The sequence below is a fragment of the Rhinopithecus roxellana genome, chromosome 13, assembly GCF_007565055.1.
Source record: "Rhinopithecus roxellana isolate Shanxi Qingling chromosome 13, ASM756505v1, whole genome shotgun sequence".
Lineage (NCBI taxonomy): Eukaryota > Metazoa > Chordata > Mammalia > Primates > Cercopithecidae > Rhinopithecus > Rhinopithecus roxellana.
In genome coordinates this window covers 134,199,967-134,212,547 of record NC_044561.1, presented here as the reverse complement: position 1 = coordinate 134,212,547, position 12,581 = coordinate 134,199,967, and positions in this window count along the sequence as shown.

Genomic DNA, 12,581 nt, shown 5'->3' with positions numbered 1-12,581 from the left:
CACCCCCTCCCAGTCCAGCCCCTGGGCCTGATGCTGCCCCCTGGCTGCCTCCCCACACACTGAGCTCCATTCTGGGTCCCGGAGTCCACCAGAAGGCATTTCAGAACCAGCCGGCAGTGGCCCTGATTGTCAGCAGGGTCCGAGGGAGGGGGGTGGCCAGGGCAGGGCTCTGGAGCCCCCACCCCAGGCCCTTTCCTAGGCAGAATGAGTGGGTGAGGGAGTGATGAGCAAGCACAGGCCTCCTAACTTCCCAAGCTGGCGATTCTGAGAGGCCTCAAGGCTGATATATGGTTTGGCCTTTTGGGGGCCTCCTGAATATGTCCCCCGTCTCCACAGCCTGGGAATGCACTCCCGTTTGACCCAGAAATCCTGTTTATAAGAATTTTTCATGGAGATGCTGGGGACCAGTGCATGTGGATGCAAGGGCAGGGAGCTAACAGCAAAACGTGACAGAAAAGAGACCGAGAGCAGATGCCGGGCAGATGCCAGCCTCATATCCACATCCCCAGATGGCCTTGGAGAAGGGCCATAGACAGATGTTCACAACAGGGCACATGAGGAAAGAAGTTCCCATCTTTGTGATAAGCACAAGATTTCATGCAGAGAAAGATCTGGAAGGCGCCATACCAACACACTAACAGGGCCCCTTGGGCAGTGCAGGATCACAGACTTGCTTTATACTCTTCTTTATTATTTTCCCTGTTTTCAGATTTCTCAAAAAACAGGAATTAGTTTTATAATTGGAGAACAAAACATTAAACCGATTTAAGATGTAAGATCCTATAAAAATGGTGTATTTGATGATTCGAATGGCATCTAAAAAGGCTTGAACATATTATCCCAAAGAGGCCACCAGACAAGACATGACCTGTGCGTGTATGAATCCCTGCATTTGTATCCATATGTAGACACATATCCATATCCACATCTATTCCCTGGGGCTATCCATTGCAGGGGTAAACTGCAGGTAATGTTGGTTTTCATTTTGTACATCTAACTCTTTTCATTTTTTTGACAATAATTATACATTTATTGTGCAGTTATGAAAAATAGAAGATTTTTGTCACTTAAATCATGTTTATTCCAATTCACTTAACATTCAGCAAATATTTCCTGTGTGTCTGCTACACCCACAACAGTCAGGGTGCAGGGTTTGAGATTACACCGATGAAAAGACAGAGTGGTCTCTCTTGAGGAATAGTACAACAGGGGATTATATGGAAAGAGGTCACTATGATCCTGACATGGATTCGCATCCTCTACATCTTAGGTGCTGCCTAAAGCCCTGAAATTCTCTCACAGCTCCAGCCAGCACAGAGAGACAGGAAGCCCAGGGAAAGTTGCTGAGTCATCAAAATGGAAAGAGAGGGCATTCGGGGTGGGGAGAGATGAGTACCTAGGCAGCAGACATTCAGCAAAGACGAATGGAAAATGCACCCCATTAAAATACAGTTAAACACAGAGGAAGAAACAACTGCAAACAAAAAGTTTAAGCGATTTCTGCAAAGAGCAATAAAAGCCTTGCTCCATAGAGCAAGGGACAAGGCCAGGTCAGGATCAGCAGAAGTTGGGAAGGAAAGAAGGAAGCCAGGATAGACTTGGAGAGTTTCTACCAGTTCCTCAGGCAGGAAGACCTATATAGTAGGTCAGAGCTATTTCTAGGAAGACCTTGGCTGACAAATGTCTCTGTCACTTAGAGATGACAATTTACCTTGGTAAAATATCTCTCTCCTCATGTTCCAATCTATTTGATATTGATCATATGACTAGCTACCTCCCGTGTGTATAATGGGAAATTTATGGGAGAATGCATAGCAATTCCTGAATAGAGTATCTGGTTCCATGAATAATGGAAATCAGTTAGAATTTATTATTGGAAACTCACCCTGCATTGCCTCTAGCTGGTTTAATTATACTTATATTCGTTATATAGTAACTCACATATATTTGTCATTTCTTTTCTTATATTCAGAAAGTCTCTACATAAATAAATTCTCCACCTATGGTCATTGCTAGATATCTATTCTATACACAGCAAAAAGCCAGACACCCTACCTTACTTGTTCACTTTCCAGCTTCTCCCTAGGGAAAAGAAGTACAAGTTTTTAACCCAATTCTGTGAGTCTAGTACTGTGACCCAAAACCCAAAGGGCAGGAACTCAACAGCCACCTCTTCATCCTGCCTGCCTCCCACCTCACATTCCCCTTCCAGAATCTTCACTGATGAGGGAAAAGATGATGTCCCCAAGAGGTACAGCCTGTTCCCATGTCTTCAAACTCCACCTCCCCAGCAGCCATCCAAGTGCCTGACTTCAAGGTTCTCAATAAACAGTTTGAATGAGAAAAGAAAGGGAGGAAGAGAAAGAGAAAGGGAGGGAGAAAACGGTAGGTGGATGGCTGTATAGATGGGTAAGTGATTGATGGCTAGGTGAGTGGATGAATCAGCAGGTGAATAGGTGAATGGGTGAGTGGATAGTTGGGTGGTGAGTGGATGGGTAGATAGGTGAGTGGGTGTACTGGTGGGTACATGTGTGGGTGGGTAGTTGAATGGGTAAATGGATGGGTGAATAGTTGGATGGGGAGATAAATTCTAACCATGAGAAGCACATATTGGTGACTGGGAGCTCTGTATAGAAGAGATTGGGTTCCAATCCCTGCTCTGATCCTGACTCCAGTGTGATCTTGTGCCCTTTTCTTAATGTCTTGAAGCCTTTTCCCTTCACCTGCCCAGCCCATCTCACAAACTGCTGGGAAGAACACTGGAAGGACATATGTGCATGAAGACGCTTTAGAAACCCCAGCAAGCTTCTCAGGTGTGACCTTAGAAGGAACTGTAAGAAGAGGGAACTTAGAGGTCATTGGGCTGACTCTCTCTATGGTTGGATCACAGTTCATGGTAAGAGCCTAAGCTTAGAGCCCAGACAGACCTGGGTTTGTGTCCTGGCTCCACCACTTGTCCGAATGTGTGACTGTCCTCCCTGTGTCCTCCTCTGTGACATGGAGGTGATGATGTTGGCAGCTTCCCCTCAGGGCTGTGTGAGGATTCAGCGGGATCATTGTGGAAAGCCCTGAGCACAGCAACCAGCAGGGGTGCCATGACGAATTTAAGGTCTGACCTCCGGGGTCCCAAAAAAGAGGCCCAATCTTGCCTTTCTGGAGTTGGGTACCCTAGAGGCCACAGGATTGAAGGAGGGCTCTAGGATGTCCAGCTCATAGGTTCACAAAACCCTGAAAAGTATCTGCATAAATGCTCATTGCAGAGAAAGATCTGTGGCTTTATACAGAAAGAGGCCATGACCCATAAAGGGTTAACTACAGTCATCTAATCCAGGACTCTCACTTAGGAAACTGAGACCTATGTTCTGTCCAAGGGCACTCTGTGGGTCAGGGGACAGCAAAGCCCAGACATTCAGCCCAGCATGGAGGCCCTCCCCACCGAGGAGCAGGAGACTGCCTTGGAATACCAGACCTGAGATATGATGACTGCCACCTGGGAGCATCATACACCAGTGAGAGGCAGGGGCAGGGAGAATACCACCAGGATGGGGAAAGGGAACCACAGGGCCCACTATTTGAATCAAACAGTAGAACTGTAAGAAAATTGCAACTTCCTTTTAAAACCTGTCTTTCAAGGTTGTTAAAATGGGGTTTATAATAACAAAACTGGGGGAGAAAGAGGTGGCTGATGTCAAAAACATCTCAACCCACTCCCCTGGGGGACCTGCAGTTCTCTAGTTTGTTTCTGCTAACAAAAAGCACACTAAAAGAGGGGCCAAAACAAATGGAAATCAAGCTTATCAAACACAGATGACAAGCAGTTGACCAAGGCATCTGGAGCCAAGATTCCAGGAAGCAGATCTCTCTCCTTTCTCTGGGACCATCCTAGGAGAGGTTCCAGGGCCCCCTGGCAGAGAGGTGCCACCAGGGACCTCAAACTTCAGGCACAGGTGGAGGCAACAGGTGTAGTTGAGGCTACAGGGACACAGGTGTCAGCACAGCATAAGAAAGGGTCACCTTGTTTGTTTTCTGACTTCCTCTTAAAGTACAGTTTATTGCCCTTGATCTTTAGTTTCAAATAATAAGTCTTCACAGTAAACAATGTGACACAGTAAACAACATGTACAGTAAGCAAAGTACAGAAAAACAAACAGGAGAAAACAATTTGCGCCTTGTACTTCACCCAGAAGAGCTACTGCTAATATTTTTATGTAAGTCCTTCTATTTTAGTTGCAAACTATAACAACCATTAAATAAACACAATGAATTTGTAAAGTTTACAAAGTAGTAATAGGAGTGATGATTGCACAATATTGTGAATGTACTAAATGCCACTGAATTGTACACTTTAAAATGGTGAATTCCACATGATGTGAGTTTCACATCTATTAGCCTCCTGGACTAGGAATACTGCCAAGACCTCAGGAACCACAGAATTCATCATCTCTTTCCTTTTCCTTCAAGTTTGACCTCCTGTGTGTGCCCTTCAACAAACTATTTTTCAGCTTGTCCTGCTTTCGAATTTCATATGGATTGAAGGAGACCGTGTGTATGTTCCATGGTTTGCTTCTTTCTCAACACAGTCTCTTTGATATTGATGTTGATGAATTACTCATTTTCACTGCCAACTAGAAGCCCACCGTGTGGAGGTCCCATCACTCAGCTGTCCACTCTGCTGCCACTGACACAAGAGCAGTTTTGCCCAGGAGCAGGGCATCGCAAACACCCAATTGGAGTCCAGTCTGACAGTTTTTCCAGTGCCTGTCATTGTACAACACATCATTTCACTTTGTTTTTCAAACATAGTGAATTCTTTCCTAATTAAAGAAGAAGAGAGTATAAAGAAAAAAAGTTTCCAGCACAGCCTGGAGATCTGTACTGGTTGTATCTAGAATTCCAGACTCAGTCTTGCATTTCACATAGCAGATAGACAATGATGATGATGATGATGGAAAAAAAGACGAAGAATAAGAACAGAAGAAGAAGAAGAAGAGAGAAGAGAGAAGAGAGCAGAGAAGAGAGGAGGAGAGAGAAGAGAGAGAAGAGGAGAAGAAAAAGAAGAAGGGAGAAGGAGGAGGAGGAATAGACGATAGACTGAAAAAGATTCTCTACTTTTGTCACTTAACAACATATCCATGCAGGTGTGGATAAACCTGGGTGTGAATCACACTGGGAACAAGCAGCTCCAACAACACTGAGGCAGCCTCTTCCCAAGTCTGCTGGACAATTAGGCTGCTTTGCTCGGGTTGTTCACTGTTCTAAGCAGGACACAGTCAAAGCCCCTCGCCCCCACCTCTGTGCAAGGATCGGATAACTGACTTGGGGTTGACCCTCTCTGCAAAGATCAAAAGTTGTGCCTGTCTAAGGCCTTGGACACACGTCCCAGACTGACTTCCAGAAAGGAGAGCCTGGACTGCCCTGCTCAGTGCCCAAAGAGTTCCCTGCATCCACAAAAGGGACCCATGAGGATGTGGATAAAGAGGTACCCACAGGCCCTGGGCTCCCACCAGCCCCACCTGACCCCAGCTGTACACTGAGACTGGGGAGACAGAGGGGCCTCCTCCAAACTCCCCCAGAGCATCCACTGCGAGGTCACCTGAACCAGGCCCCAAAGCTCCCTCCTCATGGAGGCCTCAGTCTCCTTCACCTCCGCAGCCTCCACCGTGGCTGCTCTATGTCTCTCTCTGGCAGCACCAACCACCCCCACTGCTACTGACCCCACCATCAGAGGAGAAGGCTCAGGGGTATGAGCTCAGCCCTCTGGCTGCTCTGGGGATCTCCGGAGGCAGGAGGGCTGCGAGTGGGAGCTGGGAGAGCTACCCAAGGTCAGGGGTCTTGAGCTTGAGTCTGCAGGGTGTGTACATGTGGGCTTGAGGTACGGCTTGAGAGGCCCTGTTGGTGGCCACTGTCTCCAGAGTCAGAGCCCAGGAAGGAGATCTGGTCCCTCCTGCACCAGGTAATCCCTAGCTCCTTAGCTCCCAAGGCTGCAGTCCCCAGCCTGGCCTTCCTGGGGTGGCTGCCCTTGCTGTGGGAAGCTTGGGGGATCTCCAGCCCAGCACCTCCAGCAGCAGGACCTGGTCCCCCCAACTCTGCACTGCCCCAGGTCTCAGAGCCTGTACTGTCGCCCCTCATGGGTCCCAAGTGCCCAGCTCAGATGCCCCAGGAGCCAGGAGGGTCTGGGGAACACCAAAAGAGTCTTAGAGAATGGACCCCACCACTCAGTGATACAGGAAAAACTGAGGATCAGAGGGGACAAAAGACTTGCCATGGGTCCGGCTGTGAGCCTGGCTGCCAGTCTTAAGGCCCAGTGTCCCCCCTACAGGGTGCTGTCACATACCCTTGGCCCTGATGAGGTCCTGTCTCAGCCGGTCTCCAGCCCCATAACCTTCCACCCCAAGACTCCACATTGGCCACTCTGAGCAGAGGAGGAGCCCTTGGGTCTTTGGGGAGGTCAGAGAGCCGGCACCCCCACCCCAGGCTACCCGGCCCCGGGATCCTCTCTGGACAGGGGGCCCCAGTGCAGCTCCCACAGGCCCAGTCCTGTCTGTGTTCCTTCCTCAGGGCACGTGAGGCTGAAGCTCACTCAACACTAAACATCCCAGCCCAGTTTATTGAATGTGAGTGATATGCAGGGTCTGAGCAGAGCAGCTGTCCCCTTCTGCCTACCCTCCTTCTAGCCCTGGAGGCCAGAGTGACCCCACTGTCCTGTGCCCACCCCCAGTCCAAGGAGCCTCAGGACCTTGCCTGGGGCAGGGAGCTCGGGGCTGTAGGAAGATTGCCCCAGAGGAGTGTGGCTGAGTGTTCAGGAGTCCAACCATGTGGTCACCGTGCACTGCAGTGTAGCCTGAACAGCGATGTCACCACGTGAAGGCATCTCGACTACGTCCTTGGCTGACATATCCCAACTATCCCTGTACAAGAGGCTCCACACACACACTCATACATACAGTCTCACACTTACACAGCCATTCATGCTCACACATTTATCCACACACATTCATACTCATTCATCCACACACTCACACACACGCATTCACACACACACTCTCTCACATGCACTCGCCAGAGCCAGAGTCGATAGCGCCCTCTAGTGGCCGCTATTGTCCCTTCTCTACAAGGTCTCTGTCTTATCAGTCACAACACCCAGGAGTCTTCTTCAGAAATCCCAGGATAGGTGAGTCTGGCAAGATCATTATCTCCTTTCACAGAGAGAAAGATGTGACCTGACCCAGGTCCCTCAGCAGGGAAGTGGTACAGCCCTCGCCCCCACCCACCACCAATGGTGTGAGTACTCAGATTCCAACTAACTCCAGCTCCTAAGGCCCTGTCAGAGCCCAGAGGCTGGGCCCTCTCCCAAGAGAGGGGCTGGAGCAGAGGATTTGGGGGCCCTTGTATACCCACCTCTCACATACACAGGGTGCACGATCCCCCTGGAGGGAAGAAGGCACCTTGGGGGAGAGGAATTTCCAGGCCAGAGTGCCAGAAACGGCTCTCCTCTGTGCCAGGTGGGATGGGGTGTAGGAGGGGAGGGCCTTGGCTTTAGGAAAACACAAATGCCAAGAACATTGACACACAGCAGTAACAAATGCTGGCCTGTTGTCAACTACCACATGCTTTTACTAAGAGATGAAAATACAACTGACCAGGTTAGATTCCACTCTGTTTCCCTCCCACTTTTCCCTGGGAGAAACCCAGTGCCACTCACTCCACATGCAGCCATTCAACAGCTCTGGATGTGTCTTTACGCCCAGGGGACCCAGTCAGTGTTGGCCTCGGGTGCCAAGCCCTGGAACCAAGTGCCACTGGGTGACATAGGCCTGGAACAAACACCACGTGATACTGTCATTTGTGATGAGTTCTTTATGAAAAGGACAGGGTCAAATGGGAGACAGTGACAACTGCTGGTTTAGCTGGATGGTCAGGAAGAGACACCCCTGAGTGAATGAGGGGACCAGCCAGTTGTGGAGTTGCCTGGGGAGGAGTGCTCCTAGCAGCAGAAACAGCAAGTGCGAAGGCCCTGGGTGGCACCCTGCTGACTAGCTGCAGAAACAGCAAGGAGGCCATGCGGCCAGATCCAAGGAAAAGAGGAAGGGTGAGGGACGGAAGGGGTAGAGGGAGCTGGATGGCACAGGCGTCCTTGGGGCCTTACAGATCATGCTGAGCAGTTTGCATTTTGTTCCCAGGCTTCAAATGCACCTGAACAACATCATGTGAAACCTGTCACGCTCCTTCTAATTTGCTACATGTATATCTCTAGTACTAGGAGATGCAACCAGATAAACAAGACAGACTTCCAAGGCTCAATGTACAAATAGACTCTGGTCCTGGCCCATACCCAGTGGATGGACATCTGGGCTGTCTGGGTTCTTCATTCACAAACACAGGCCAGTGAGCCCCTGCATGCCCCTGTGCATACATCTTGCCTCCCAAGGACAAGCACTCACCCTGTAACTGCAGGGACAGATGTCTATGTTTGGGTTTACTATGAGCTGGGCTCTCCCCAGAGCAGCCAGACTAATGCACAGCCAGCAAGGCCATTATCTCATGCCACACAACCACACCCTGCCTTGGAACTGTGGACGCTTGGGATGTTCCTATCCCCACATAGTACAGCCATCTGGCACCAAATGAGAACCTAGGTAAAGCCCAAAGGCGAGGCCCAGCCTACCGGGCATCACTCGAAGGTCACCAGACCTTGCCACCCCAATGCCCATTCTGCTCCTACCTTGTTGACCTTGGCCTGAGCCTCAGTTTCCCCATGGTTTTATTCAAAGGTTACAGTACTGGTCCCTACTATTTTGAGTCTGCACACACTAGGGCCCTTCCTAGCACTGCTAGCATGGGGATAGAGACCCTGGGTGGCCGAGGAGGGTGAAGTGGGCCACCGGAGCTGGGATGAGATTGCAGGGAGTGAGGGGGCGACTGGATTGGGTGGTGCAATCCCGGAAAGCACAGGGAGCTGCACCCCTCCGCAGGATTCCCACCCTCAGAGCCCCTCCCCTCTGTGCCCCGGAACAGAAGCTGAGCCTGGGCTATGTCTGTGGTAGAGAAAATGCCCCCTCCATTGGGAACAGGGTGGCTGGCGTCTGGGCTTGGAGGAGAGGGAGAACTCTGGGTGGGAAATGGACGGACCCAGGTCCCTCTGGTCACGACCTTGAAGTTGCCCAGATGACCAGGAAGGAGGAGGGTGCTCCTCTCTGTCAAGAAGATCTGAACTTCTCTTCCCTAGAATCAGCTCCTTTTCTATCCCCCTAAAAAAGTACAGGAATTTTGCACCTTGAACGAGTGGGAAATTCACTAGCCAGTTTGGGAAGAACTGACACCTTTCAATCCATGAATATCGTCTGTCTTTCCCATTAGTTTACTTTAATAATTCTCAGGAAAGTTGTACAATTTTCCGCATAAACAGCTTGGACATTTCTGTAGATGAACCCCTAGTTTACTGATATACATTTGTGGTGGGTTTTGTAGGGAGTGAGCGGGGGTAGGTGTTTGTTTTGGTTTTGTTTAAAGACAGGGTCCGGCTCTGTCACCCAGGCTGGAGTGCAGTGGCACAATTATGGCTCACTCCTGCCTCAAATTCCTGGGCTCAAGTGATCCTCCCACCTCAGACACCTGAGTAGCTGGGACTACAGGCATGCACCACCACGCCTCGCTAATTTTTAATTTTTAATTTTTTGGTAGAGACAGAGTCTTGCTATGTTTTCCAGGCTGTTCTCAAACTCCTGGGCTCAAGTAATCCAGTTGCCTTAGCCTACCAAAGTGCTGGGATTACAGGTGTGAGCCACTGTGCCCAGTACAACTGATATTTTTAATGCGATTGTAAATTGTATCCCTCTTTAATATTATTTTCCATTCATCTGCTGAGGTACAGAAATATATTAAGTAGTAGGCTTATATATTTGAAATCAGATCTGGTAAATTTGCTACGCTTTCTTATAGTTCTAAAAGTGTGTCTGTGCAGTCTGTAGGATTTGCTGCACACAAACATGTCATCTGTGAATGGTGACAATTTTGTTGCCATCTTCTCAATTCCTATACCTTTCATTTTTTTCCTTCACCTTACTCCCCCTGCTGGTGTTCAGTACAATGTGCCACAGAAGGGAAGATGACGGGCATCCTTGTCTCGTCACAAAGGATGTTTATATACAGTTCACTATTAAACATGATGCCTGCTGTAGGTTCCTTGTAGGAGTCTCTCACCAGATTAAGGAAGTTATTTTATATTTCTTGTATGATAAGTGGTTTCTGAAAATCGTTTCTCAGATTTTATTCAATGTTTCTTCTGCATTTTTGATTGTGATTTCTCTTTTAATATTGCAATTTATCATTCTTCTAATGTTGAACCGATTTTGCATCCTTGGAATGCAAGAACCAGACTTGTCCATTATGTACTAGCCAGCACTATACCTGGAACTAGTGTGAATGAGGCATCGTCTATTCTTTGGAATTGTTTTATTCTCTGGAGGATCTTGTGTAAGGTTGGCATTTCCTATCAGTGAAGTTCTCTGAGCCAGTTTTGGGGTGGAGTGTTTGTTTTGAGACACAGTCTCACTCTTTGGCCCGGCTGGAGTGCAGCAGCACCATCTCAGCTCCCTGCAACCTCCACCTCCTGGGCTCAAGTGATTCTCCAGCCTCAGCCTCTGGAGTAGCTGAGAATACAGGCTCGTGCCACCAGACTCAGCTAATTTTTGTATTTTTAGTAGAGAAGAGGTTTCATCGTGTTGGCCAGGCTGGTCACAAACCCCTGACCTCAAGTGATCCACCCGCCTTAGCTTTCCAAAGTGCTGAGATTACCGGCATGAGCCACCACACCCTGCCTAACCCAGTTTCTTTTGTGGGAATATTTTTCACTACTTATTCAATACCCTTACAAGAATTGAGATTTTCTACTTCTTCTTGAGTCAAATATATGTGTTGGATTAGATTTTTCTAATATTCTCATTTCATCTTAAAGTCTTGGCATAATGTTGTTAAAACTGACTCTATTACCCATTTTAGGTATTCCACATCTATAAAAGAAACCCCCGCCCCCGCCCTGTTTACACTCGATATGGATGATTTGTGCGCCTTCTGTTTTTTGTTTTGTTTTGTTTTGTGGTATGGAATCTCACTCTGTCACGTAGGCTGAAGTGCAGTGGTGCAGTGGTGCGATCTCGGCTCACTGCAACCTCTGCCTCCCTGGTTCAAATGATTCTCCTGCCTCAGCTTCCCGAGTAGCTGGGACTACAGGCAAGTGCCACCACACCCAACTAATTTTTTGTATTTTTAGTAGAGACAGGGTTTCGTCATGTTGGCCAGGCTGTTCTTGAACTCCCAACCTCAAGTGATCTGCCCACCTCACCCTCCCAAAGTGCTGGAATTACAGGAGTGAGCACCGCACCCACTCCTTTCTTCTGTTCTTGATAAACTCACCAAATCATTTTCAATTTCTGTAATATCGTAAAGGAACCAACTGCCACTTTCTTGCTACATCATCCCACTGAATATATGATCTACTTCTTTAATACTTGTTCTTCCTTTTATTATTTCCTTCATTTAATTTTTTGAGATTATTTTACTGCCTTTGTCTGAGATCTATGCTTAGCTCATTCCTTTTCAGCTTATTTTCTATAAAATTTCTATACATATTTTAAGGTTATCAATTTCCCTCTATGTACTATGTTAGTTGTATCTCACAAGGTTTTTATGTCGTGATTTCATTATTGTTTAGTTCAAAATGTGATCTAATTTCCAATTTGAGAATCTCTCTAAATCACTGGGAACATGTTTCCTCATTTCTAAGCATATGAGGATGTTCTAGTTATATTTTTGTGACTGATTTCTAGTACTTTGCTTACAGAACATATGCGGAATGTTTTGGTCCTTTGAAATTTCTAGTCTTGCTGTGCAGCCCCACATATGGTCCATGTCTAGTCCCTTTGGGCTGTTATAACAAAATCCCATAAAATGGGTGGCTCATAAACAACAGAAATTTATTTGTCATAGTTCTAGAGGCTGAGAAGTCCCAGATCAAGGCACCAGCAGATTCGGTGTCTGGTGAGAACTTGTTTCCTGGTTCACAAAGGGTGCCTTCTTGTTGTGTCCTCATACGGTGGAAGGGACCAGGTAGCTCTCTGAGGCTTCTTTTATAAGGGCACTAATCCCATTCATAAGGGCCCTGGCCTCATGACCTAGTTGCTTCCCAATGGCCCCACTTCCTAACACCATCACATTAAGTTTCAATGTATGAATTCTGGGAACCTGAGAATTCAAACCACAGTAGTCAATTTTTGCCCATACTCCTTTTCTTTTTTTTTTCTTTTGAAACGGAGTTTTGCTCTTGTTGCCCAGGCTTGAGTGCAATGGCGCAATCCTGACTCACCGCAACCTCTGCCTCCCAGGTTCAAGCGATTCTCCTGCCTCAGCCTCCTTAGTAACTATGATTACAGGCATGTGCCACCATGTCCAGATGGGGTTTCTCCATGTTGGTCAGGCTGGTCTTGAACTCCCAACCTCAGGTGATTCACCCGCCTCAGCCTCCGAAAGTGCTGGGATTACGGGCATGAGTCACCACACCTGTCTGGTCCTTTTCTGCTTGAAGA